Here is a 25,642-nt window from a genome sequence, read left to right as displayed (position 1 = left end):
CCTGCACAGTTGCACTTTTGGTCATATCCCAAAATGAGTTGAAAAAGGACAGATGCTGTTGGAAAGGGGAACAGGTGTGTTGGAAAGGGGAAAAAAGTTTTGGTCCGTGGATTTGGTGGTTAAGCAACTGTAACATTTGCTGAAGAAACAACATCTGTTACAGTGGGACTGGCAGATTTGGATAAAGTGGTATATAATCTGTGACCGCTATATAACGAAAATTAATAAGAAAAGAAAGAGAAAGGTATATATCCCCATCAGCAGTCAGTGTCCACCGTGCTCCCAGTTGGAAAAGGAGAGGTTGGCAACTTGAAGGTTTGGTGGAGGATACAGAGCTGTGTGGCTATGAAACTAATAGTAGCCTGAACCGAGTTAGACGCCATTCGGATCTGGAGACTGTGAGCCCTGTTAGCGTCACAGGGTCCACATGCCCACCCAGCCCAGGAACTCCCTGTTAACAACACAGGGGCCATTGAGTACGCTGACCGTGTGCGTAGGGGCCACACCTGTGGACAGCAGGCGCATCAGCAGCAGCAGGCCTGTTAATGCCACTGGGCTGCACAAGCAGGACTGTTAGGACAGGAGCTGGTCTTAACCGTTCTGCGTTACCAACTGTGGTGGTGGCCTGCATCCACCACCCGATCCCTGCCTACCTCTGGCCTAAAGCCGCAATGGGTTCAACACATGGAGGTGTGCTCTTTCGGAGCATAATAGAAGACTGCGCACCTCCTTGTTGGCTCCAGCCCCTTTTATAACCTGGGTCCGCCCCAAACCAGGGTGAACCACAATGCACCTCCTGGAGACAAAAGTAGAGTGACACGTCATGAGTGGCATAACTAGCGTCCTATTTGGAAACGCAACTTCAATGATGACCTCATGGCTGCCATGACCCAAACACCTCACCAGTCATCGTCTGAGCATCAATAATGCGGTGACAAGTCATAGGTGTGGGCCTCTGCAAGCCATTTGGGAGGACACCTGATGCCCTGTGGTCTATATGGGACCCCCACATCAGGGCCAGGGCCAAAGAGTTCATTACCGGACCTAGTCTCTGATGCAGGAAGTGCCTGAGCATGCTCAGTAGCATGAAATACAGTCTCTGAAAAAAGACTATCAGCTTTAGCATGGTGTCTATGCCCAAAACAGGACTTAGACCCGGCACGGAATGCAAGCACCTGTGCAAAGAGGCTTTTCACACTTAGTGTGGGAGCATGCGCTGTATCCCGAAATGAAAACTTAGCGTCAGGAATGGCACAGTCAGGCTGAGCATACTCACTAGGCGAAACACTGTAATTATGCTGCAGCTGGGGTACATCGGCACACGCATGCGCACTAGCTGCCTCTCCACACTTAGACGTGGAGGGGAAATTTGTCTTGGAGATGCTGTCTATGAACAGAAGGAAAAGCTAAAGGAAGCCTGACTTTCTATCCCTCCGAATTATGAAATGCAGCAATGAATTCCATGAGTTTGCTATAACATTAGCGTAGCAAAATGTGCATGAGGGTGTGATGTAGAGGTGCTAGAAATAGCTTGTCACCAGTGGGGCACTAATGGAATACAACAGCCAGTTCTATGATGCCACAAAATGGCAGTATTTTGTGCTATCATTATAGCTTATTAAAAACAGAGCACGAGGTTGTCATGCAGAGGTGCTGCACATAGATTTGCAGTAGTGTGAATTGACAAAAGTACAATAGCCACGTTTAGGATACAACTAGGTACAGTGAGTGTTTGCTAGTAAAATTGCTTAGTTTAAAAAAGTTGTAGTGTGCAATGCAGGCAGACGTGCTATGCAAATGTCTTTGCACTAGTGGGACTATAGCAAAGTCCAATAGCCACGTATAGGATGCCACTAGGTACACTGAGTGTGTGCTAGTATAATGGCTTCGTTATAATTTGTTGGAGTGTGCAACGCAGGCAGATGCGCTCTGCAAATGTCTTGGCACTAGTGGGACTATAGCAAAGTCCAATAGCCACGTATAGGATGCCACTAGGTACACTGTGTGTTTGCTAGTATAATGGATGAGTTTAAAAAAGATAGAGTGTGCAATGCAGGCAGACGTGCTGCAAATAACGTTCCAATACTGTGAATTGACAAAAGTACAATAGCCACGTTTAGGATACAACTAGGTACAGTGAGTGTTTGCTAGTATAATGGCTTCGTTATAATTAGTTGGAGTGTGCAACGCAGGCAGATGCGCTCTGCAAATGTCTTGGCACTAGTGGGACTATAGCAAAGTCAAATAGCCACGTATAGGATGCCACTAGGTACACTGACTGTTTGGTAGTATAATGGCTGAGTTTAAAAAAGTTAGAGTGTGCAATGCAGGCAGACGTGCTGCAAATAACGTTCCAATACTGTGAATTGACAAAAGTACAATAGCCACGTTTAGGATGCCACTAGGTACACTGACTGTTTGCTAGTATAATGGCTGAGTTTAAAAAAGTTAGAGTGTGCAATGCAGGCAGACGTGCTGCAAATAACGTTCCAATACTGTGAATTGACAAAAGTACAATAGCCACGTTTAGGATGCCACTAGGTACACTGACTGTTTGCTAGTATAATGGCTGAGTTTAAAAAAGTTAGAGTGTGCAATGCAGGCAGACGTGCTGCAAATAACGTTCCAATACTGTGAATTGACAAAAGTACAATAGCCACGTATAGGATGCCACTAGGTACACTGACTGTTTGCTAGTATAATGGCTGAGTTTAAAAAAGTTAGAGTGTGCAATGCAGGCAGACGTGCTGCAAATAACGTTCCAATACTGTGAATTGACAAAAGTACAATAGCCACGTTTAGGATGCCACTAGGTACATTGACTGTTTGCTAGTATAATGGCTGAGTTTAAAAAAGTTAGAGTGTGCAATGCAGGCAGACGTGCTGCAAATAACGTTCCAATACTGTGAATTGACAAAAGTACAATAGCCACGTTTAGGATGCCACTAGGTACACTGACTGTTTGGTAGTATAATGGCTGAGTTTAAAAAAGTTAGAGTGTGCAATGCAGGCAGACGTGCTGCAAATAACGTTCCAATACTGTGAATTGACAAAAGTACAATAGCCACATTTAGGATGCCACTAGGTACACTGACTGTTTGGTAGTATAATGGCTGAGTTTAAAAAAGTTAGAGTGTGGAATGCAGGCAGACGTGCTGCAAATAACGTTCCAATACTGTGAATTGACAAAAGTACAATAGCCACGTTTAGGATACAACTAGGTACAGTGAGTGTTTGCTAGTATAATGGCTGAGTTTAAAAAAGTTAGAGTGTGCAATGCAGGCAGACGTGCTGCAAATAACATTCCAATACTGTGAATTGACAAAAGAACAATAGCCACGTTTAGGATACAACTAGGTACAGTGAGTGTTTGCTAGTATAATGGCTGAGTTTAAAAAAGTTAGAGTGTGCAATGCAGGCAGACGTGCTGCAAATAACGTTCCAATACTGTGAATTGACAAAAGTACAATAGCCACGTTTAGGATGCCACTAGGTACAGTGAGTGTTTGCTAGTATAATGGCTGAGTTTAAAAAAGTTAGAGTGTGCAATGCAGGCAGACGTGCTGCAAATAACGTTCCAATACTGTGAATTGACAAAAGTACAATAGCCACGTTTAGGATGCCACTAGGTACACTGACTGTTTGCTAGTATAATGGCTGAGTTTAAAAAAGTTAGAGTGTGCAATGCAGGCAGACGTGCTGCAAATAACGTTCCAATACTGTGAATTGACAAAAGTACAATAGCCACGTATAGGATGCCACTAGGTACACTGACTGTTTGCTAGTATAATGGCTGAGTTTAAAAAAGTTAGAGTGTGCAATGCAGGCAGACGTGCTGCAAATAACGTTCCAATACTGTGAATTGACAAAAGTACAATAGCCACGTTTAGGATGCCACTAGGTACACTGACTGTTTGCTAGTATAATGGCTGAGTTTAAAAAACTTGGAGTGTGCAATGCAGGCAGATGTGCTCTGCAAATGTCTTGGCACTAGTGGGACTATAGCAAAGTCCAATAGCCACGTATAGGATGCCACTAGGTACACTGAGTGTGTGCTAGTATAATGGCTTCGTTATAATTAGTTGGAGTGTGCAACGCAGGCAGATGCGCTCTGCAAATGTCTTGGCACTAGTGGGACTATAGCAAAGTCCAATAGCCACGTATAGGATGCCACTAGGTACACTGAGTGTTTGCTAGTATAATGGCTTCGTTATAATTTGTTGGAGTGTGCAACGCAGGCAGATGCGCTCTGCAAATGTCTTGGCACTAGTGGGACTATAGCAAAGTCCAATAGCCACGTATAGGATGCCACTAGGTACAGTGAGTGTTTGCTAGTAAAATTGCTTAGTTTAAAAAAGTTGTAGTGTGCAATGCAGGCAGACGTGCTATGCAAATGTCTTTGCACTAGTGGGACTATAGCAAAGTCCAATAGCCACGTATAGGATGCCACTAGGTACACTGAGTGTGTGCTAGTATAATGGCTTCGTTATAATTTGTTGGAGTGTGCAACGCAGGCAGATGCGCTCTGCAAATGTCTTGGCACTAGTGGGACTATAGCAAAGTCCAATAGCCACGTATAGGATGCCACTAGGTACACTGTGTGTTTGCTAGTATAATGGATGAGTTTAAAAAAGATAGAGTGTGCAATGCAGGCAGACGTGCTGCAAATAACGTTCCAATACTGTGAATTGACAAAAGTACAATAGCCACGTTTAGGATACAACTAGGTACAGTGAGTGTTTGCTAGTATAATGGCTTCGTTATAATTAGTTGGAGTGTGCAACGCAGGCAGATGCGCTCTGCAAATGTCTTGGCACTAGTGGGACTATAGCAAAGTCAAATAGCCACGTATAGGATGCCACTAGGTACACTGACTGTTTGGTAGTATAATGGCTGAGTTTAAAAAAGTTAGAGTGTGCAATGCAGGCAGACGTGCTGCAAATAACGTTCCAATACTGTGAATTGACAAAAGTACAATAGCCACGTTTAGGATGCCACTAGGTACACTGACTGTTTGCTAGTATAATGGCTGAGTTTAAAAAAGTTAGAGTGTGCAATGCAGGCAGACGTGCTGCAAATAACGTTCCAATACTGTGAATTGACAAAAGTACAATAGCCACGTTTAGGATGCCACTAGGTACACTGACTGTTTGCTAGTATAATGGCTGAGTTTAAAAAAGTTAGAGTGTGCAATGCAGGCAGACGTGCTGCAAATAACGTTCCAATACTGTGAATTGACAAAAGTACAATAGCCACGTATAGGATGCCACTAGGTACACTGACTGTTTGCTAGTATAATGGCTGAGTTTAAAAAAGTTAGAGTGTGCAATGCAGGCAGACGTGCTGCAAATAACGTTCCAATACTGTGAATTGACAAAAGTACAATAGCCACGTTTAGGATGCCACTAGGTACATTGACTGTTTGCTAGTATAATGGCTGAGTTTAAAAAAGTTAGAGTGTGCAATGCAGGCAGACGTGCTGCAAATAACGTTCCAATACTGTGAATTGACAAAAGTACAATAGCCACGTTTAGGATGCCACTAGGTACACTGACTGTTTGGTAGTATAATGGCTGAGTTTAAAAAAGTTAGAGTGTGCAATGCAGGCAGACGTGCTGCAAATAACGTTCCAATACTGTGAATTGACAAAAGTACAATAGCCACATTTAGGATGCCACTAGGTACACTGACTGTTTGGTAGTATAATGGCTGAGTTTAAAAAAGTTAGAGTGTGGAATGCAGGCAGACGTGCTGCAAATAACGTTCCAATACTGTGAATTGACAAAAGTACAATAGCCACGTTTAGGATACAACTAGGTACAGTGAGTGTTTGCTAGTATAATGGCTGAGTTTAAAAAAGTTAGAGTGTGCAATGCAGGCAGACGTGCTGCAAATAACGTTCCAATACTGTGAATTGACAAAAGAACAATAGCCACGTTTAGGATACAACTAGGTACAGTGAGTGTTTGCTAGTATAATGGCTGAGTTTAAAAAAGTTAGAGTGTGCAATGCAGGCAGACGTGCTGCAAATAACGTTCCAATACTGTGAATTGACAAAAGTACAATAGCCACGTTTAGGATGCCACTAGGTACAGTGAGTGTTTGCTAGTATAATGGCTGAGTTTAAAAAAGTTAGAGTGTGCAATGCAGGCAGACGTGCTGCAAATAACGTTCCAATACTGTGAATTGACAAAAGTACAATAGCCACGTTTAGGATGCCACTAGGTACACTGACTGTTTGCTAGTATAATGGCTGAGTTTAAAAAAGTTAGAGTGTGCAATGCAGGCAGACGTGCTGCAAATAACGTTCCAATACTGTGAATTGACAAAAGTACAATAGCCACGTATAGGATGCCACTAGGTACACTGACTGTTTGCTAGTATAATGGCTGAGTTTAAAAAAGTTAGAGTGTGCAATGCAGGCAGACGTGCTGCAAATAACGTTCCAATACTGTGAATTGACAAAAGTACAATAGCCACGTTTAGGATGCCACTAGGTACACTGACTGTTTGCTAGTATAATGGCTGAGTTTAAAAAACTTGGAGTGTGCAATGCAGGCAGATGTGCTCTGCAAATGTCTTGGCACTAGTGGGACTATAGCAAAGTCCAATAGCCACGTATAGGATGCCACTAGGTACACTGAGTGTGTGCTAGTATAATGGCTTCGTTATAATTAGTTGGAGTGTGCAACGCAGGCAGATGCGCTCTGCAAATGTCTTGGCACTAGTGGGACTATAGCAAAGTCCAATAGCCACGTATAGGATGCCACTAGGTACACTGAGTGTTTGCTAGTATAATGGCTTCGTTATAATTTGTTGGAGTGTGCAACGCAGGCAGATGCGCTCTGCAAATGTCTTGGCACTAGTGGGACTATAGCAAAGTCCAATAGCCACGTATAGGATGCCACTAGGTACACTGAGTGTTTGCTAGTATAATGGCTTCGTTATAATTAGTTGGAGTGTGCAACGCAGGCAGATGCGCTCTGCAAATGTCTTGGCACTAGTGGGACTATAGCAAAGTCCAATAGCCACGTATAGGATGCCACTAGGTACACTGAGTGTTTGCTAGTATAATGGCTGAGTTTAAAAAACTTGGAGTGTGCAATGCAGGCAGATGTGCTCTGCTAATGTCTTTGCACTAGTGGGACTATAGCAAAGTCCAATAGCCACGTATAGGATGCCACTAGGTACACTGAGTGTGTGCTAGTATAATGGCTTAGTTATAATTCGTTGGAGTGTGCAACGCAGGCAGACGTGCTGCAAATGTCTTGGCACTAGTGGGACTATAGCAAAGTCCAATAGCCACGTATAGGATGCCACTAGGTACACTGAGTGTTTGCTAGTATAATGGCTTCGTTATAATTTGTTGGAGTGTGCAACGCAGGCAGATGCGCTCTGCAAATGTCTTGGCCCTAGTGGGACTATAGCAAAGTCCAATAGCCACGTATAGGATGCCACTAGGTACACTGAGTGTTTGCTAGTATAATGGCTGAGTTTAAAAAACTTGGAGTGTGCAATGCAGGCAGATGTGCTCTGCTAATGTCTTTGCACTAGTGGGACTATAGCAAAGTCCAATAGCCACAGATAGGATGCCACTAGGTACACTGAGTGTTTGCTAGTATAATGGCTTAGTTAGAATGAGTTGGAGTGTGCAGAGGACAAGAGGGTACAGTGGCAGGATTGTGGTGCTCTGGGTAGAGGAATGGAAGCCTGCCTTTCTATTCCCTCCTAATGGTGAAATGCAGGGAGGAAATCCCTGACCTGGGCTACACAGACGCTGTTGCTGTTTGCAGGACCTGTCACCTATGGCTCTCTGACCCTGCCGGTACGAGCCCTTAAAAGGACTGCTAGAATGTGCTCTCCCTAAGCTGTCTAACGCTGTGTATGCAGCGCATACAGCTGTATCGGCGATAGGACAAAGGACGGAACTGCGACAGTGATGTCTGACACCAAAGACGCAGAAGGCAGATAATGGCGATCGTGAAGAAAATGTCCGGTTTTATAATGCAGGGACATGTGACATGCAGATCCTATCACACATGCCGTTGCTTCTCTGCCTCAAAGTCCACTTAGGTGTGTGTGTGTCTGTGATTGGCTGACATGCTGGCCAGCCCCACAAGACGCGCGCGCTTAGGGAAGGAAGACAAGAAAAAAAAAAAAAAAAATGGCGATCGCCATTATAGAAACAGCAGTGATCTGAAGGCGCTGTTCACGCACACTATACACTGAAATGTGATAATAGTTTGATTCACAGAGTGACTTACACTATTACAGCAGAAACCAAGCTAAGATTTAGCTGTTTTTTGGCTGCTAGAACCGTTCTCGAACGTTTCTAGAACTATCGAGCTTTTGCAAAAAGCTCGAGTTCTAGTTCGATCTAGAACATGCCCCAAAATCACTCGAGCCTAGAACTGGAGAACCACGAACCACGAACCGCGCTCAACTCTAATTGACACACAAGTCGTGGGGACGGCAAGACTTGTGCAGCAGACCCTTCACCATCTATCACCATAGTTACCCAGTGCCCAGTCAGCGACATGTAACGTCCCTGTCCATGCTTACTGGTCCAAGTATCGGTGGTGAAATGCACCCGTTCACACACAGAGTTTCTCAAGGAAGCGGTGATGTTGTGTGCGGCATGCTGGTGTAGCGCGGGCACACCTTTCTTAGAGAAGTAGTGGCGACTAGGCATCTGGTACTGGGGCACAGCGACAGACATAAGGTCTCTAAAATCCTGTGTGTCCACTAGGCGGAAAGGCAGCATTTCTGTAGCCAACAGCTTACAGAGGGATAGAGTCAACCTCTTAGCTTTGTCATGGGTTGGAGGAAGTGGCCTTTTATTTGACCACATCTGAGGGACAGAGATCTGGCTGCTGTGTGTAGACGGTGTTGAGTAGGGTGTCCCTGGAAAAATGCAGGTTTGTGAGGAAAGTGCAGGCGGAGACATGATGTTGCCTTCATCCAACGTTGGTGCTATCGATGTCTGAGAGAGCTGTACACACTCACTTGTTTCCCCTTCCAAACCAACTGACGACCTACCAAGCAAACTGCCTGTTGCGGTTACAGTGGTGGAAGTTGTGGGTGGAAAAACAGGTGTGACAGCTGTCCCCACAGTCCTAGAAGATGAAGATCGCGCGGATGCACTGGAAGGGGCGGGCGGTGGATGGTTCGCTCCGCTAGGCCGCATTGCAGCACAGTGAGCTTCCCACCGGGACCTATGATATTTATTCATGTGACGATTCATGGAAGAAGTTGTCAAACTGCTGAGGTTTTGACCTCTACTAAGAGAATCATGACAAATTTTACATATCACATGATTTGGGCGATCTTTTTCTATGTCAAAAAAGGACCAGGCTAGGCAAGGCTTAGAGGCCATGCGACCTGTTGATCCACCCCGAATAATGCTCATAGGCAGAGTGGTGGCTGAGGATGCAGTTGTAGACGTGCTACCAGTGCTCCGACTCTGTCCAGGAAGGCGCAAGGTAACTTCTTCGTCGGTTGCATCCTCCTCCACCGCCTCTGTTGACCTCCTCGATTGCCTGACTGGGGGTTGACAGTAGGTGGGATCTAGAACTTCATCATCAATTGTTGTGTTTGCACTCCCCTCCCCCTCAGACCGAGCCTCTTCTTGCCCTGACCGAATATTTAATTTGTCATTCCAATCGGGTATCTGCGTCTCATCTTCATCAGTATGTTCCTCATTGTCTATAACCACAGGTGTTACAGTTTGTGACAAAGGGTCAACATTATGCTCAGAAACTTGGTCCTCACGGCCTGAATCAGAGTCACAAAGGTTCTGGGCATCACTGCAGACCATTTCCTGTTCTGTACTCACTGTAGCTTGGGAGCAGACCTCTGATTCCCAGGCTATAGTGTGACTGAACAGCTCTGCAGACTCAGCCATCTCAGTTCCACCATACTGTGCAGGGCTGATGGAGACTTCAGAGCTGGGAGAAATCAAGTGTGATTGGGATGACAACTCAGAGGACTGGTGTTTTTTGGATGCGGTACTTGAAGTGGCTGAGAGGGCACTTGTTGGACCACTTGAGATCCATTCAAGCATTTTCCTTTTTTGCCCATCATCTACCTTTCTTCCTGTTGTTCGTGTCCGTAAAAAAGGGAGCACATCGGATTGTCCACGGTAAGTAGTAGACATCTTACTTTTGCTGGTAGATGGTCTATCTTCAGCAGATGATAATGGAGCTTTGCCACCTTCCCCACAGACAAAACCTTTTTTGCCTTTTCCACCACGCCTCTTCCCCTTTCCACCAGCATCTGTCATTTTGCCACTCATGTTGATTGCGACAAGATTGTGGACTGAAAATGTGGTAGTAAAAATTGAGAGGTGGTGAAGATTGCAGTGGTGGTCTAGCTTTATTAACAGCAGAATAATAAAGAATAAATATCCCTGACAATGCAACTACGGCCCTTAAACTGGCAGCAAAAAATGCTACTATAATGGCTTAGTTATGAGTTGGAGTGTGCAACGCAGGCAGATGCGCTCTGCAAATGTCTTGGCACTAGTGGGACTATAGCAAAGTCCAATAGCCACGTATAGGATGCCACTAGGTACACTGAGTGTTTGCTAGTATAATGGCTTAGTTATGAGTTGGAGTGTGCAACGCAGGCAGATGCGCTCTGCAAATGTCTTTGCACTAGTGGGACTATAGCAAAGTCCAATAGCCACGTATAGGATGCCACTAGGTACACTGAGTGTTTGCTAGTATAATGGCTTAGTTATGAGTTGGAGTGTGCAACGCAGGCAGATGCGCTCTGCAAATGTCTTGGCACTAGTGGGACTATAGCAAAGTCCAATAGCCACGTATAGGATGCCACTAGGTACACTGAGTGTTTGCTAGTATAATGGCTTAGTTATGAGTTGGAGTGTGCAACGCAGGCAGATGCGCTCTGCAAATGTCTTTGCACTAGTGGGACTATAGCAAAGTCCAATAGCCACGTATAGGATGCCACTAGGTACACTGAGTGTTTGCTAGTATAATGGCTTAGTTATGAGTTGGAGTGTGCAACGCAGGCAGATGCGCTCTGCAAATGTCTTGGCACTAGTGGGACTATAGCAAAGTCCAATAGCCACGTATAGGATGCCACTAGGTACACTGAGTGTTTGCTAGTATAATGGCTTAGTTATGAGTTGGAGTGTGCAACGCAGGCAGATGCGCTCTGCAAATGTCTTGGCACTAGTGGGACTATAGCAAAGTCCAATAGCCACGTATAGGATGCCACTAGGTACACTGAGTGTTTGCTAGTATAATGGCTTAGTTATGAGTTGGAGTGTGCAACGCAGTCAGATGCGCTCTGCAAATGTCTTTGCACTAGTGGGACTATAGCAAAGTCCAATAGCCACGTATAGGATGCCACTAGGTACACTGAGTGTTTGCTAGTATAATGGCTTAGTTATGAGTTGGAGTGTGCAACGCAGGCAGATGCGCTCTGCAAATGTCTTGGCACTAGTGGGACTATAGCAAAGTCCAATAGCCACGTATAGGATGCCACTAGGTACACTGAGTGTTTGCTAGTATAATGGCTTAGTTATGAGTTGGAGTGTGCAACGCAGGCAGATGCGCTCTGCAAATGTCTTTGCACTAGTGGGACTATAGCAACGTCCAATAGCCACGTATAGGATGCCACTAGGTACACTGAGTGTTTGCTAGTATAATGGCTTAGTTATGAGTTGGAGTGTGCAACGCAGGCAGATGCGCTCTGCAAATGTCTTGGCACTAGTGGGACTATAGCAAAGTCCAATAGCCACGTATAGGATGCCACTAGGTACACTGAGTGTTTGCTAGTATAATGGCTTAGTTATGAGTTGGAGTGTGCAACGCAGGCAGATGCGCTCTGCAAATGTCTTTGCACTAGTGGGACTATAGCAAAGTCCAATAGCCACGTATAGGATGCCACTAGGTACACTGAGTGTTTGCTAGTATAATGGCTTAGTTATGAGTTGGAGTGTGCAACGCAGGCAGATGCGCTCTGCAAATGTCTTGGCACTAGTGGGACTATAGCAAAGTCCAATAGCCACGTATAGGATGCCACTAGGTACACTGAGTGTTTGCTAGTATAATGGCTTAGTTATGAGTTGGAGTGTGCAACGCAGGCAGATGCGCTCTGCAAATGTCTTTGCACTAGTGGGACTATAGCAAAGTCCAATAGCCACGTATAGGATGCCACTAGGTACACTGAGTGTTTGCTAGTATAATGGCTTAGTTATGAGTTGGAGTGTGCAACGCAGGCAGATGCGCTCTGCAAATGTCTTGGCACTAGTGGGACTATAGCAAAGTCCAATAGCCACGTATAGGATGCCACTAGGTACACTGAGTGTTTGCTAGTATAATGGCTTAGTTATGAGTTGGAGTGTGCAACGCAGGCAGATGCGCTCTGCAAATGTCTTGGCACTAGTGGGACTATAGCAAAGTCCAATAGCCACGTATAGGATGCCACTAGGTACACTGAGTGTTTGCTAGTATAATGGCTTAGTTATGAGTTGGAGTGTGCAACGCAGGCAGATGCGCTCTGCAAATGTCTTGGCACTAGTGGGACTATAGCAAAGTCCAATAGCCACGTATAGGATGCCACTAGGTACACTGAGTGTTTGCTAGTATAATGGCTTAGTTATGAGTTGGAGTGTGCAACGCAGGCAGATGCGCTCTGAAAATGTCTTTGCACTAGTGGGACTATAGCAAAGTCCAATAGCCACGTATAGGATGCCACTAGGTACACTGAGTGTTTGCTAGTATAATGGCTTAGTTATGAGTTGGAGTGTGCAACGCAGGCAGATGCGCTCTGCAAATGTCTTTGCACTAGTGGGACTATAGCAAAGTCCAATAGCCACGTATAGGATGCCACTAGGTACACTGAGTGTTTGCTAGTATAATGGCTTAGTTATGAGTTGGAGTGTGCAACGCAGGCAGATGCGCTCTGCAAATGTCTTTGCACTAGTGGTACTATAGCAAAGTCCAATAGCCATGTATAGGATGCCACTAGGTACACTGAGTGTTTGCTAGTATAATGGCTTAGTTATGAGTTGGAGTGTGCAACGCAGGCAGATGCGCTCTGCAAATATCTTGGCACTAGTGGGACTATAGCAAAGTCCAATAGCCACGTATAGGATGCCACTAGGTACACTGAGTGTTTGCTAGTAAAATTGCTTAGTTTAAAAAAGTTGGAGTGTGCAATGCAGGCAGACGTGCTCTGCAAATGTCTTTGCACTAGTGGGACTATAGCAAAGTCCAATAGCCACGTTTAGGATGCCACTAGGTACACTGAGTGTTTGCTAGTATAATGGCTTAGTTATAATGAGTTGGAGTGTGCAGAGGACAAGAGGGTACAGTGGCAGGATTGTGGTGCTCTGGGTAGAGGAATGGAAGCCTGCCTTTCTATTCCCTCCTAATGGTGAAATGCAGGGAGGAAATCCCTGACCTTGGCTACACAGACGCTGGCGCTGTTTTCAGGACCTGTCACCTTAACTCTTACCCTGCCGGTTTGAGCCCTTAAAAGGACTGCTATAAAGTGCTCTCCCTATGCTGTCTAACGCTGTGTATGCAGCGCATACAGCTGTATCGGCTATAGGACTCAGGAGGACGGAGCTGCGACAGTGATGTCTGACACCAAAGACGCAGAAGGCAGATAATGGCGTCCTGGAAGAAAATGTCCGGTTTTATAATGCAGGGACATGTGACATGGACATCCTATCACACATGCCGTTGCTTCTCTGGCTCAAAGTCCACTTAGCTGTGTGTGTGTCTGGGATTGGCTGACATGCTGGCCCGCCCCACAAGACGCGTGCGCTTAGGGAAGGAAGACAAGAAAAAAAAAAAAAAAAATGGTGATCGCCATTATACAAACAGAAGTGATCTGAAGGCGCTGTTCACGCACACTATACACTGAAATGTCATAATAGTGTGATTCACAGAGTGACTTACACTATTACAGCAGCTATGATTTAGATGTTTTTTTGCTGCTAGATCCGTTCTCGAACATTTCTAGAACTATCGAGCTTTTAAAAAAAGCTCGAGTTCTAGTTCGATCTAGAACATGCCCCAAAATCACTCGAGCCTAGAACTGGAGAACCACGAACCACGAACCGCGCTCAACTCTATTTAACACCGAAAACAGATTGGTTTCACTGGGTATTGAACCCAGAACGTTCTTCATATGAAGCAGACTTGATGACCACCACACTTTAAAACCTGTGATTCCTGCAAAGTAATGGCAATTAGAGACGAAATTTGACTGCCAGGAAAAAAAAAAATTCGTATTTCTGTTGGTTATGGAAGCTAAAACATCCCGTCATTCGGCAACAAAGCCAAGAACTTCATGTATTGCAGTTGGATAGGGTATTATTTCAACACCAAGAAGAGACTGGTTTCACTGGGGATTGAACCCAGGACCTTCTGCGTGTTAAGGAGACGTGATGACCACTACACTATGAAACCTGTGAAATCCTGCAAAGCAATGGCAATTGGAGACGAGTTTTGACCGCCAGGGAAAAAAACAAAAAATTCTTAGTTCTGTTGGTGATGGAAGCCAAAACATCCCATCATTCTGCAACAAAGCCAAAAACTTCATATATTGTAGTTTGATAGGGTATTATTTCAACACCAAGAACAGACTGGTTTTACTGGGGATTAAACCTAGGACCTTCTACGCGTTAAGCAGACATGATGACCACTACACTATGAATCCTGATGAAAAGTTACTGTGTATTGGCTAGCAGAGCAGAATTGTGACTGACAGGGCCTTTTTATTGCTGAAGGAAAGTATTTTTGGTAATGAAACATTTCCAATTTTTATTACATATTTTACGAGTTTTATTCCTACAAAGGGATATTGCTTAAATTGAAGTTTACATTGAATGTGTTACTTTTTTCTACATAGTTTAGTCGTTTGCTTTTGTATTTATGGGAACTATATATTTTAAAACAAACAGGTTTTTTTATAATATGGGATTATGTTTTCTGCTAAAATGTTCAATAAAAAAGAAACACAAAATCGTAGTTCTCCTTGTGATAGAAGCCAAAATGTATTGTCATTTGGCAACGAAACCAAGAATTTCATACTTTACAGGTTGATAGGAAATTACTTCAACACCGAAAACAGATTGGTTTAACTGGGTATTGAATCCAGAACGTTCTGCATATGAAGCAGACTTGATGACCACCACACTTTAAAACCTGTGAAATCCTGCAAAGTAATGGCAATTAGAGACGAGTTTTGACTGCCAGGAAAAAAAAAAATCGTAGTTCTGTTGGTTATGGAAGCTAAAACATCCCGTCATTCGGCAACAAAGCCAAGAACTTCATGTATTGTAGTTGGATAAGGTATTATTTCAACACCAAGAACAGACTGGTTTTACTGGGGATTAAACCCAGGACTTTCTGCGTGTTAAGCAGACGTGATGACTACTACACTATGAATCTTAATGAAAAGTTACTGTGTATTGGCTAGCAGAGCAGAATTGTGACTGACGGGGCCTTTTTATTGCTGAAGGAAAGTATTTTTGGTAATGAAACATTTACAATTTTTATTACATATTTTACCAGTTTTATTCCTACAAAGGGATATTGCTTAAATTGAAGTTTACATTGAATGTGTTACTTTTTTCTACACAGTTTAATCGTTTGCTTTTGTATTTATGGGAACTATAAATTTTGAAACAAACAGGATTGTTATAATATGGGATTATGTTTTCTGCTAAAATGTTCAATAAAAAAGAAACCCAAAATCGTAGTTCTCCTTGTGATAGAAGCCAAAATGTATTGTCATTTGGCAACGAAACCAAGAATTTAATACTTTACAGTTTGATAGGAAATTACTTCAACACCGAAAACAGATTGGTTTCACTGGGTATTGAACCCAGAACGTTCTGCATATGAAGCAGACTTGATGACCACCACACTTTAAAACCTGTGATTCCTGCAAAGTTCTGGCAATTAGAGATGAAATTTGACTGCCAGGAAAAAAAAAAAATTCGTAGTTCCGTTGGTTATGGAAGCTGAAACATCCCGACATTCGGCAACAAAGCCAAGAACTTCATGTATTGCAGTTGGATAGGGTATTATTTCAACACCAAGAAGAGACTGGTTTCACTGGGGATTAAACCCAGGACCTTCTGTGAGTTAAGCAGACGTGATAACCACTACACTATGAAACCTGTGAAATCCTGCAAAGCAATGGCAATTGGAGACGAGTTTTGACCGCCAGGGAAAAAAAAAAAAAATTCAAAGTTCTGTTGGTGATGGAAGACAAAACATCCTGTTATTCGGCAACAAAGCCAAGAAATTCATATATTGTAGTTGGATAGGGTATTATTTCAACACCAAGAAGAGATTGGTTTCACTGGGGATTGAACCCAGGACCTTCTGCGTGTTAAGCAGACGTGATGACCACTACACTATGAAACCTGATGAAAAGTTACTGTGTATTGGCTAGCAGAGCAGAATTGTGACTGACGGGGCCTTTTTATTGCTGAAGGAAAGTATTTTTGGTAATGAAACATTTACAATTTTTATTACATATTTTACCAGTTTTATTCCTACAAAGGGATATTGCTTAAATTGAAGTTTACATTGAATGTGTTACTTTTTTCTACACAGTTTAGTCGTTTGCTTTTGTATTTATGGGAACTATATATTTTTAAACAAACAGGATTTTTATAATATGGGATTATGTTTTCTGCTAAAATGTTCAATAAAAAAGAAACGCAAAATCGTAGTTCTCCTTGTGATAGAAGCCAAAATGTATTGTCATTTGGCAACGAAACCAAGAATTTCATACTTTACAGGTTGATAGGAAATTACTTCAACAGCGAAAACAGATTGGTTTCACTGAGGATTGAACCCAGGACCTTCTGCGTGTGAAGCAGACATGATGACCACTACACTATGAAACCTGTGAAATCCTGCAAAGCAATGGCAATTGGAGACGAGTTTTGACCGCCAGGGAAAAAAAAAAAAATTCTTAGTTCTGTTGGTGATGGAAGCTAAAACATCCCGTCATTCGGCAACAAAGCCAAGAACTTCATGTATTGTAGTTGGATAAGGTATTATTTCAACACCAAGAACAGACTGGTTTTACTGGGGATTAAACCCAGGACTTTCTGCGCGTTAAGCAGACGTGATGACCACTACACTATGAATCTTAATGAAAAGTTACTGTGTATTGGCTAGCAGAGCAGAATTGTGACTGACGGGGCCTTTTTATTGCTGAAGGAAAGTATTTTTGGTAATGAAACATTTACAATTTTTATTACATATTTTACCAGTTTTATTCCTACAAAGGGATATTGCTTAAATTGAAGTCTACATTGAATGTGTTACTTTTTTCTACACAGTTTAATCGTTTGCTTTTGTATTTATGGGAACTATAAATTTTGAAACAAACAGGATTGTTATAATATGGGATTATGTTTTCTGCTAAAATGTTCAATAAAAAAGAAACCCAAAATCGTAGTTCTCCTTGTGATATAAGCCAAAATGTATTGTCATTTGGCAACGAAACCAAGAATTTCATACTTTACAGGTTGATAGGAAATTACTTCAACACCGAAAACAGATTGGTTTCACTGGGTATTGAACCCAGAACGTTCTGCATATGAAGCAGACTTGATGACCACCACACTTTAAAACCTGTGATTCCTGCAAAGTAATGGCAATTAGAGACGAAATTTGACTGCCAGGAAAAAAAAATAATTCGTAGTTCCGTTGGTTATGGAAGCTAAAACATCCCGTCATTCAGCAACAAAGCCAAGAACTTCATGTATTGCAGTTGGATAGGGTATTATTTCAACACCAAGAAGAAACTGGTTTCACTGGGGATTGAACCCAGGACCTTCTGTGTGTTAAGCAGACGTGATAACCACTACACTATGAAACCTGTGAAATCCTGCAAAGCAATGGCAATTGGAGACCAGTTTTGACCGCCAGGGAAAAAAAAAAAAATTCAAAGTTCTGTTGGTGATGGAAGACAAAACATCCTGTTATTCGGCAACAAAGCCAAGAACTTCATATATTGTAGTTTGATAGGGTATTATTTCAACACCAAGAAGAGATTGGTTTCACTGGGGATTGAACCCAGGACCTTCTGCGTGTTAAGCAGACGTGATGACCACTACACTTTAAAACCTGTGATTCCTGCAAAGTAATGGCAATTAGAGACGAAATTTGACTGCCAGGAAAAAAAAAAATTCGTAGTTCTGTTGGTTATGGAAGCTAAAACATCCCGTCATTCGGCAACAAAGCCAAGAACTTCATGTATTGCAGTTGGATAGGGTATTATTTCAACACCAAGAACAGACTGGTTTTACTGGGGATTAAACCCAGGACCTTCTGCGTGTTAAGCAGACGTGATGACCACTACACTATGAAACCTGTGAAATCCTGTTGATAGCAAATTACTTAAACAGCGAAAACGGATTGGTTTCACTGGGGATTGAACACAGGACCTTCTGCGTGTGAAGCAGACATGATGACCACTACACTATGAATCCTGATGAAAAGTTACTGTGTATTGCCTAGCAGAGCAGAATTGTGACTGACAGGGCCTTTTTATTGCTGAAGGAAAGTATTTTTGGTAATGAAACATTTACAATTTTTATTACATATTTTACCAGTTTTATTCCTACAAATGGATATTGCTTAAATTGAAGTTTACATTGAATGTGTTACTTTTTTCTACACAGTTTAGTCATTTGCTTTTGTATTTATGGGAACTATATATTTTTAAACAAACAGGATTTTTATAATATGGGATTATGCTTTCTGCTAAAATGGACAATAAAAAAGAAACCCAAAATAGTAGTTCTCATTGTGATGGAAGCCAAAATGTATTGTCATTTGGCAACGAAACCAAGAATTTTATATATTACAGGTTGATAGCAAATTACTTCAACAGCGAAAACAGATTGGTTTCACTGGGGATTGAACCCAGGACCTTCTGCGTGTGAAGCAGACGTGATGACCACTACACTATGAAACCCGTGAAATCCTGCAAAGCAATGGCACATGAAAACGAGTTTTGACAGCCAGGGGAAAAAAATTATTAGTTCTGTTGGTGATGGAAGCCAAAACATCCCATCATTCGGCAACAAAGCCAAGAACTTCATATATTGTAGTTTGATAGGGTATTATTTCAACACCAAGAACAGATTGCTTTTACTGGGGATTGAACCAGTGTTAAGCAGACGTGATGACTACTACACTATGAAACCTTCTGGAAAGTTACTGTGTATTGGCAAGCAGAGCAGAATTGTAACTGATGGGGCCTTTTTATTGCTGAAGAAAAGTGTTTTTGGTAATGAAACATTTACAATTTTTATTACATATTTTACCAGTTTTATTCCTACAAAGGGATATTGTTTAAATTGAAGATTACATTGAATGTGTTACTTTTTTCTACACAGTTTAATCGTTTCCTTTTGTATTTATGGGAACTATAAATTTTGAAACAAACAGGATTGTTATAATATGGGATTATGTTTTCTGCTAAAATGTTCAATAAAAAAGAAACCCAAAATCGTAGTTCTCCTTGTGATAGAAGCCAAAATGTATTGTCATTTGGCAACGAAACCAAGAATTTCATACTTTACAGGTTAATAGGAAATTACTATAACACCGAAAACCGATTGGTTTCACTGGGTATTGAACCCAGAACGTTCTGCATATGAAGCAAACTTGATGACCACCACACTTAAAAACCAGTGATTCCTGCAAAGTAATGGCAATTAGAGACGAAATTTGACTGCCAGGAAAAAAAAAAAATCGTAGTTTTGTTGGTCATGGAAGCTAAAACATCCCGTCATTCAGCAACAAAGCCAAGAACTTCATGTATTGCAGTTGGATAGGGTATTATTTCAACACCAAGAACAGACTGGTTTTTACTGGGGATTAAACCCAGGACCTTCTGCGTGTTAAGCAGACGTGATGACCACTACACTATAAAACCTGTGAAATCCTGTTGATAGCAAATTACTTCAACAGCGAAAACAGATTGGTTTCACTGGGGATTGAACCCAGGACCTTCTGCGTGTGAAGCAGACGTGATGACCACTACACTATGAAACCTGAGAAATCCTGCAAAGCAATGGGAATTGAAAACGAGTTTTGACCGCCAGGGGAAAAAAATTATTAGTTCTGTTGGTGATGGAAGCCAAAACATCCCATCATTCGGCAACAAAGCCAAGAACTTCATATATTGTAGTTTGATAGGGTATTATTTCAACACCGAGACCAGATTGCTTTTACTGGGGATTGAACCAGTGTTAACCCAGAACGTTCTGCATATGAAGCAGACTTGAAGACCACCACACTTTAAAACCTGTGTTTCCTGCAAAGTAATGGCAATTAGAGACGAAATTTGACTGCCAGGAAAAAAAAAAAATTCGTAGTCCTGTTGGTTTTGGAAGCTGAAACATCCCGTCATTCGGCAACAAAGCCAAGAACTTCATGTATTGCAGTTGGATAGGGCATTATTTCAACACCAAGAACAGACTGGTTTTTCTGGGGATTAAACCCAGGACCTTCTACGTGTTAAGCAGACATGATGACCACTACACTATGAATCCTGATGAAAAGTTACTGTGTATTGCCTAGCAGAGCAGAATTGTGACTGACAGGGCCTTTTTATTGCTGAAGGAAAGTATTTTTGGTAATGAAACATTTACAATTTTTATTACATATTTTACCAGTTTTATTCCTACAAAGGGATATTGCTTAAATTGAAGTTTACATTGAATGTGTTACTTTTTTCTACACAGTTTAGTCGTTTGCTTTTGTATTTATGGGAACTATATATTTTTAAACAAACAGGATTTTTATAATATGGGATTATGCTTTCTGCTAAAATGGACAATAAAAAAGAAACCCAAAATAGTAGTTCTCTTTGTGATGGAAGCCAAAATGTATTGTCATTTGGCAACGAAACCAAGAATTTTATATATTACAGGTTGATAGCAAATTACTTCAACAGCGAAAACAGATTGGTTTCACTGGGGATTGAACCTAGGACCTTCTGCGTGTGAAGCAGACGTGATGACCACTAGACTATGAAACCTGTGAAATCCTGCAAAGCAATGGCAATTGAAAACGAGTTTTGACAGCCAGGGGAAAAAAATTATTAGTTCTGTTGGTGATGGAAGCCAAAACATCCCATCATTCGGCAACAAAGCCAAGAACTTCATATATTGTAGTTTGATAGGGTATTATTTCAACACCAAGAACAGACTGGTTTTACTGGGGATTAAACCCAGGACCTTCTGCGTGTTAAGCAGACGTGATGACCACTACACTATGAAACCTGTGAAATCCTGTTGATAGCAAATTACTTCAACAGCGAAAACGGATTGGTTTCACTGGGGATTGAACCCAGGACCTTCTGCGTGTAAAGCAGACGTGATGACCACTACACTATGAAACCTGTGAAATCCTGCAAAGCAATGGCAATTGAAAACGAGTTTTGACCGCCAGGGGAAAAAAATTATTAGTTCTGTTGGTGATGGAAGCCAAAACATCCCATCATTCGGCAACAAAGCCAAGAACTTTATATATTGTAGTTTGATAGGGTATTATTTCAACACCAAGAACAGATTGCTTTTACTGGGGATTGAACCAGTGTTAAGCAGATGTGATGACTACTACACTATGAAACCTTCTGGAAAGTCACTGTGTATTGGCAAGCAGAGCATAATTGTAACTGATGGGGCCTTTTTATTGCTGTAGAAAAGTGTTTTTGGTAATGAAACATTTACAATTTTTATTACATATTTTACCAGTTTTATTCCTACAAAGGGATATTGCTTAAATTGAAGTCTACATTGAATGTGTTACTTTTTTCTACACAGTTTAATCGTTTGCTTTTGTATTTATGGGAACTATAAATTTTGAAACAAACAGGATTGTTATAATATGGCATTATGTTTTCTGCTAAAATGTTCAATAAAAAAGATTGAACCCAGGACCTTCTGCGTGTGAAGCAGACGTGATAACCACTACACTATGAAACCTGTGAAATCCTGCAAAGCAATGGCAATTGGAGACGAGTTTTGACCGCCAGGGAAAAAAAAATAAATTCAAAGTTCTGTTGGTGATGGAAGACAAAACATCCTGTTATTCGGCAACAAAGCCAAGAAATTCATATATTGTAGTTGGATAGGGTATTATTTCAACACCAAGAAGAGATTGGTTTCACTGGGGATTGAACCCAGGACCTTCTGCGTGTTAAGCAGACGTGATGACCACTACACTTTAAAACCTGTGATTCCTGCAAAGTAATGGCAATTAGAGACGAAATTTGACTGCCAGGAAAAAAAAAAATTCGTAGTTCTGTTGGTTATGGAAGCTAAAACATCCCGTCATTCGGCAACAAAGCCAAGAACTTCATGTATTGCAGTTGGATAGGGTATTATTTCAACACCAAGAACAGACTGGTTTTACTGGGGATTAAACCCAGGACCTTCTGCGTGTTAAGCAGACGTGATGACCACTACACTATGAAACCTGTGAAATCCTGTTGATAGGAAATTACTTCAACAGCGAAAATGGATTGGTTTCACTGGGGATTGAACCCAGGACCTTCTGCGTGTGAAGCAGACGTGATGACCACTACACTATGAAACCTGTGAAATCCTGCAAAGCAATGGCAATTGAAAACGAGTTTTGACCGCCAGGGGAAAAAAATTATTAGTTCTGTTGGTGATGGAAGCCAAAACATCCCATCATTCGGCAACAAAGCCAAGAACTTCATATATTGTAGTTTGATAGGGTATTATTTCAACACCAAGAACAGATTGCATTTACTGGGGATTGAACCAGTGTTAAGCAGACGTGATGACTACTACACTATGAAACCTTTTGGAAAGTTACTGTGTATTGGCAAGCAGAGCAGAATTGTAACTGATGGGGCCTTTTTACTGCTGAAGAAAAGTGTTTTTGGTAATGAAACATTTCCAATTTTTATTACATATTTTACCAGTTTTATTCCTACAAAGGGATATTGCTTAAATTGAAGTTTACATTGAATGTGTTACTTTTTTCTACACAGTTTAATCGTTTGCTTTTGTATTTATGGGAACTATAAATTTTGAAACAAACAGGATTGTTATAATATGGGATTATGTTTTCTGCTAAAATGTTCAATAAAAAAGAAACCCAAAATCGTAGTTCTCCTTGTGATAGAAGCCAAAATGTATTGTCATTTGGCAACGAAACCAAGAATTTCATACTTTACAGGTTAATAGGAAATTACTTCAACACCAAAAACAGATTGGTTTCACTGGGTATTGAACCCAGAACGTTCTGCATATGAAGCAGACTTGATGACCACCACACTTTAAAACCTGTGATTCCTGCAAAGTAATTGAAATTAGAGACGAAATTTGACTGCCAGGAAAAAAAAAAAATTCGTAGTTCTGTTGGTTATGGAAGCTAAAACATCCCGTCATTCGGCAACAAAGCCAAGAACTTCATGTATTGCAGTTGGATAGGGTATTATTTCAACACCAAGAACAGACTGGTTTTACTGGGGATTAAACCCAGGACCTTCTGCGTGTTAAGCAGACGTGATGACCACTACACTATGAAACCTGTGAAATCCTGTTGATAGCAAATTACTTCAATAGCGAAAACGGATTGGTTTCACTGGGGATTGAACCCAGGACCTTCTGCGTGTGAAGCAGACGTGATGACCACTACACTATGAAACCTGTGAAATCCTGCAAAGCAATGGCAATTGAAAACGAGTTTTGACAGCCAGGGGAAAAAAATTATTAGTTCTGTTGGTGATGGAAGCCAAAACATCCCATCATTCGGCAACAAAGCCAAGAACTTCATATATTGTAGTTTGATAGGGTATTATTTCAACACCAAGAACAGATTGCTTTTACTGGGGATTGAAGCAGACGTGATGACTACTACACTATGAAACCTTCTGGAAAGTTACTGTGTATTGGCAAGCAGAGCAGAATTGTAACTGATGGGGCCTTTTTATTGCTGAAGAAAAGTGTTTTTGGTAATGAAACATTTACAATTTTTATTACATATTTTACCAGTTTTATTCCTACAAAGGGATATTGCTTAAATTGAAGATTACATTGAATGTGTTACTTTTTTCTACACAGTTTAATCGTTTGCTTTTGTATTTATGGGAACTATAAATTTTGAAACAAACAGGATTGTTATAATATGGGATTATGTTTTCTGCTAAAATGTTCAATAAAAAAGAAACCCAAAATCGTAGTTCTCCTTGTGATAGAAGCCAAAATGTATTGTCATTTGGCAACGAAACCAAGAATTTCATACTTTACAGGTTGATAGGAAATTAATTCAACACGGAAAACAGATTGGTTTCACTGGGTATTGATCCCAGAACGTTCTGCATATGAAGCAGACTTGATGACCACCACACTTTAAAACCTGTGATTCTTGCAAAGTAATGGCAATTAGAGACGAAATTTGACTGCCAGGAAAAAAAAAAAATTCGTAGTTCTGTTGGTTATGGAAGCTAAAACATCCCGTCATTCGGCAACAAAGCCAAGAACTTCATGTATTGCAGTTGGATAGGGTATTATTTCAACACCAAGAACAGACTGGTTTTACTGGGGATTAAACCCAGGACCTTCTGCGTGTTAAGCAGACGTGATGACCACTACACTATGAAACCTGTGAAATCCTGTTGATAGCAAATTACTTCAACAGCGAAAACGGATTGGTTTCACTGGGGATTGAACCCAGGACCTTCTGCGTGTGAAGCAGACGTGATGACCACTACACTATGAAACCTGTGAAATCCTGCAAAGCAATGGCAATTGAAAATGAGTTTTGACTGCCAGGGGAAAAAAATTATTAGTTCTGTTGGTGATGGAAGCCAAAACATCCCATCATTCGGCAACAAAGCCAAGAACTTCATATATTGTAGTTTGATAGGGTATTATTTCAACACCAAGAACAGATTGCTTTTACTGGGGATTGAACCAGTGTTAAGCAGACGTGATGACTACTACACTATGAAACCTTCTGGAAAGTTACTGTGTATTGGCAAGCAGAGCAGAATTGTAACTGACGGGGCCTTTTTATTGCTGAAGAAAAGTGTTTTTGGTAATGAAACATTTACAATTTTTATTACATATTTTACCAGTTTTATTCCTACAAAGGGATATTGCTTAAATTGAAGATTACATTGAATGTGTTACTTTTTTCTACACAGTTTAATCGTTTGCTTTTGTATTTATGGGAACTATAAATTTTGAAACAAACAGGATTGTTATAATATGGGATTATGTTTTCTGCTAAAATGTTCAATAAAAAAGAAACCCAAAATCGTAGTTCTCCTTGTGATAGAAGCCAAAATGTATTGTCATTTGGCAACGAAACCAAGAATTTCATACTTTACAGGTTAATAGGAAATTACTATAACACCGAAAACAGATTGGTTTCACTGGGTATTGAACCCAGAACGTTCTGCATATGAAGCAAACTTGATGACCACCACACTTTAAAACCGGTGATTCCTGCAAAGTAATGGCAATTAGAGACGAAATTTGACTGCCAGAAAAAAAAAAAATTCGTAGTTCTGTTGGTTATGGAAGCTAAAACATCCCGTCATTCGGCAACAAAGTCAAGAACTTCATGTATTGCAG

General features: G+C 41.4%; 7 non-coding genes across 7 annotated transcripts; all 7 read right to left on the bottom strand.

Annotated features, from left to right (window-relative positions):
- Nucleotides 1–16,345: 16,345 nt before the first annotated feature.
- TRNAV-AAC (transfer RNA valine (anticodon AAC)) lies at nucleotides 16,346–16,418 on the bottom strand. Its single transcript has one exon. It is a non-coding gene; the product is annotated as a tRNA-Val (tRNA).
- Nucleotides 16,419–18,917: 2,499 nt separating this feature from the next.
- TRNAV-CAC (transfer RNA valine (anticodon CAC)) lies at nucleotides 18,918–18,990 on the bottom strand. The gene has a single exon. It is a non-coding gene; the product is annotated as a tRNA-Val (tRNA).
- A 1,012-nt stretch (nucleotides 18,991–20,002) lies between these two features.
- TRNAV-CAC (transfer RNA valine (anticodon CAC)) lies at nucleotides 20,003–20,075 on the bottom strand. Its single transcript has one exon. It is a non-coding gene; the product is annotated as a tRNA-Val (tRNA).
- Nucleotides 20,076–21,353: 1,278 nt separating this feature from the next.
- TRNAV-UAC (transfer RNA valine (anticodon UAC)) lies at nucleotides 21,354–21,426 on the bottom strand. Its single transcript has one exon. It is a non-coding gene; the product is annotated as a tRNA-Val (tRNA).
- Nucleotides 21,427–22,552: 1,126 nt separating this feature from the next.
- TRNAV-CAC (transfer RNA valine (anticodon CAC)) lies at nucleotides 22,553–22,625 on the bottom strand. Its single transcript has one exon. It is a non-coding gene; the product is annotated as a tRNA-Val (tRNA).
- A 1,012-nt stretch (nucleotides 22,626–23,637) lies between these two features.
- TRNAV-CAC (transfer RNA valine (anticodon CAC)) lies at nucleotides 23,638–23,710 on the bottom strand. The gene has a single exon. It is a non-coding gene; the product is annotated as a tRNA-Val (tRNA).
- Nucleotides 23,711–24,712: 1,002 nt separating this feature from the next.
- Nucleotides 24,713–24,785, bottom strand: TRNAV-CAC (transfer RNA valine (anticodon CAC)). The gene has a single exon. It is a non-coding gene; the product is annotated as a tRNA-Val (tRNA).
- Between the last annotated feature and the right edge of the window lie 857 nt (nucleotides 24,786–25,642).

Source organism: Anomaloglossus baeobatrachus, chromosome 2 (genome assembly GCF_048569485.1).
Source record: "Anomaloglossus baeobatrachus isolate aAnoBae1 chromosome 2, aAnoBae1.hap1, whole genome shotgun sequence".
Classification (NCBI taxonomy): Eukaryota; Metazoa; Chordata; class Amphibia; order Anura; family Aromobatidae; genus Anomaloglossus; species Anomaloglossus baeobatrachus.
This window is presented reverse-complemented; position numbering and strand designations above follow the sequence as displayed.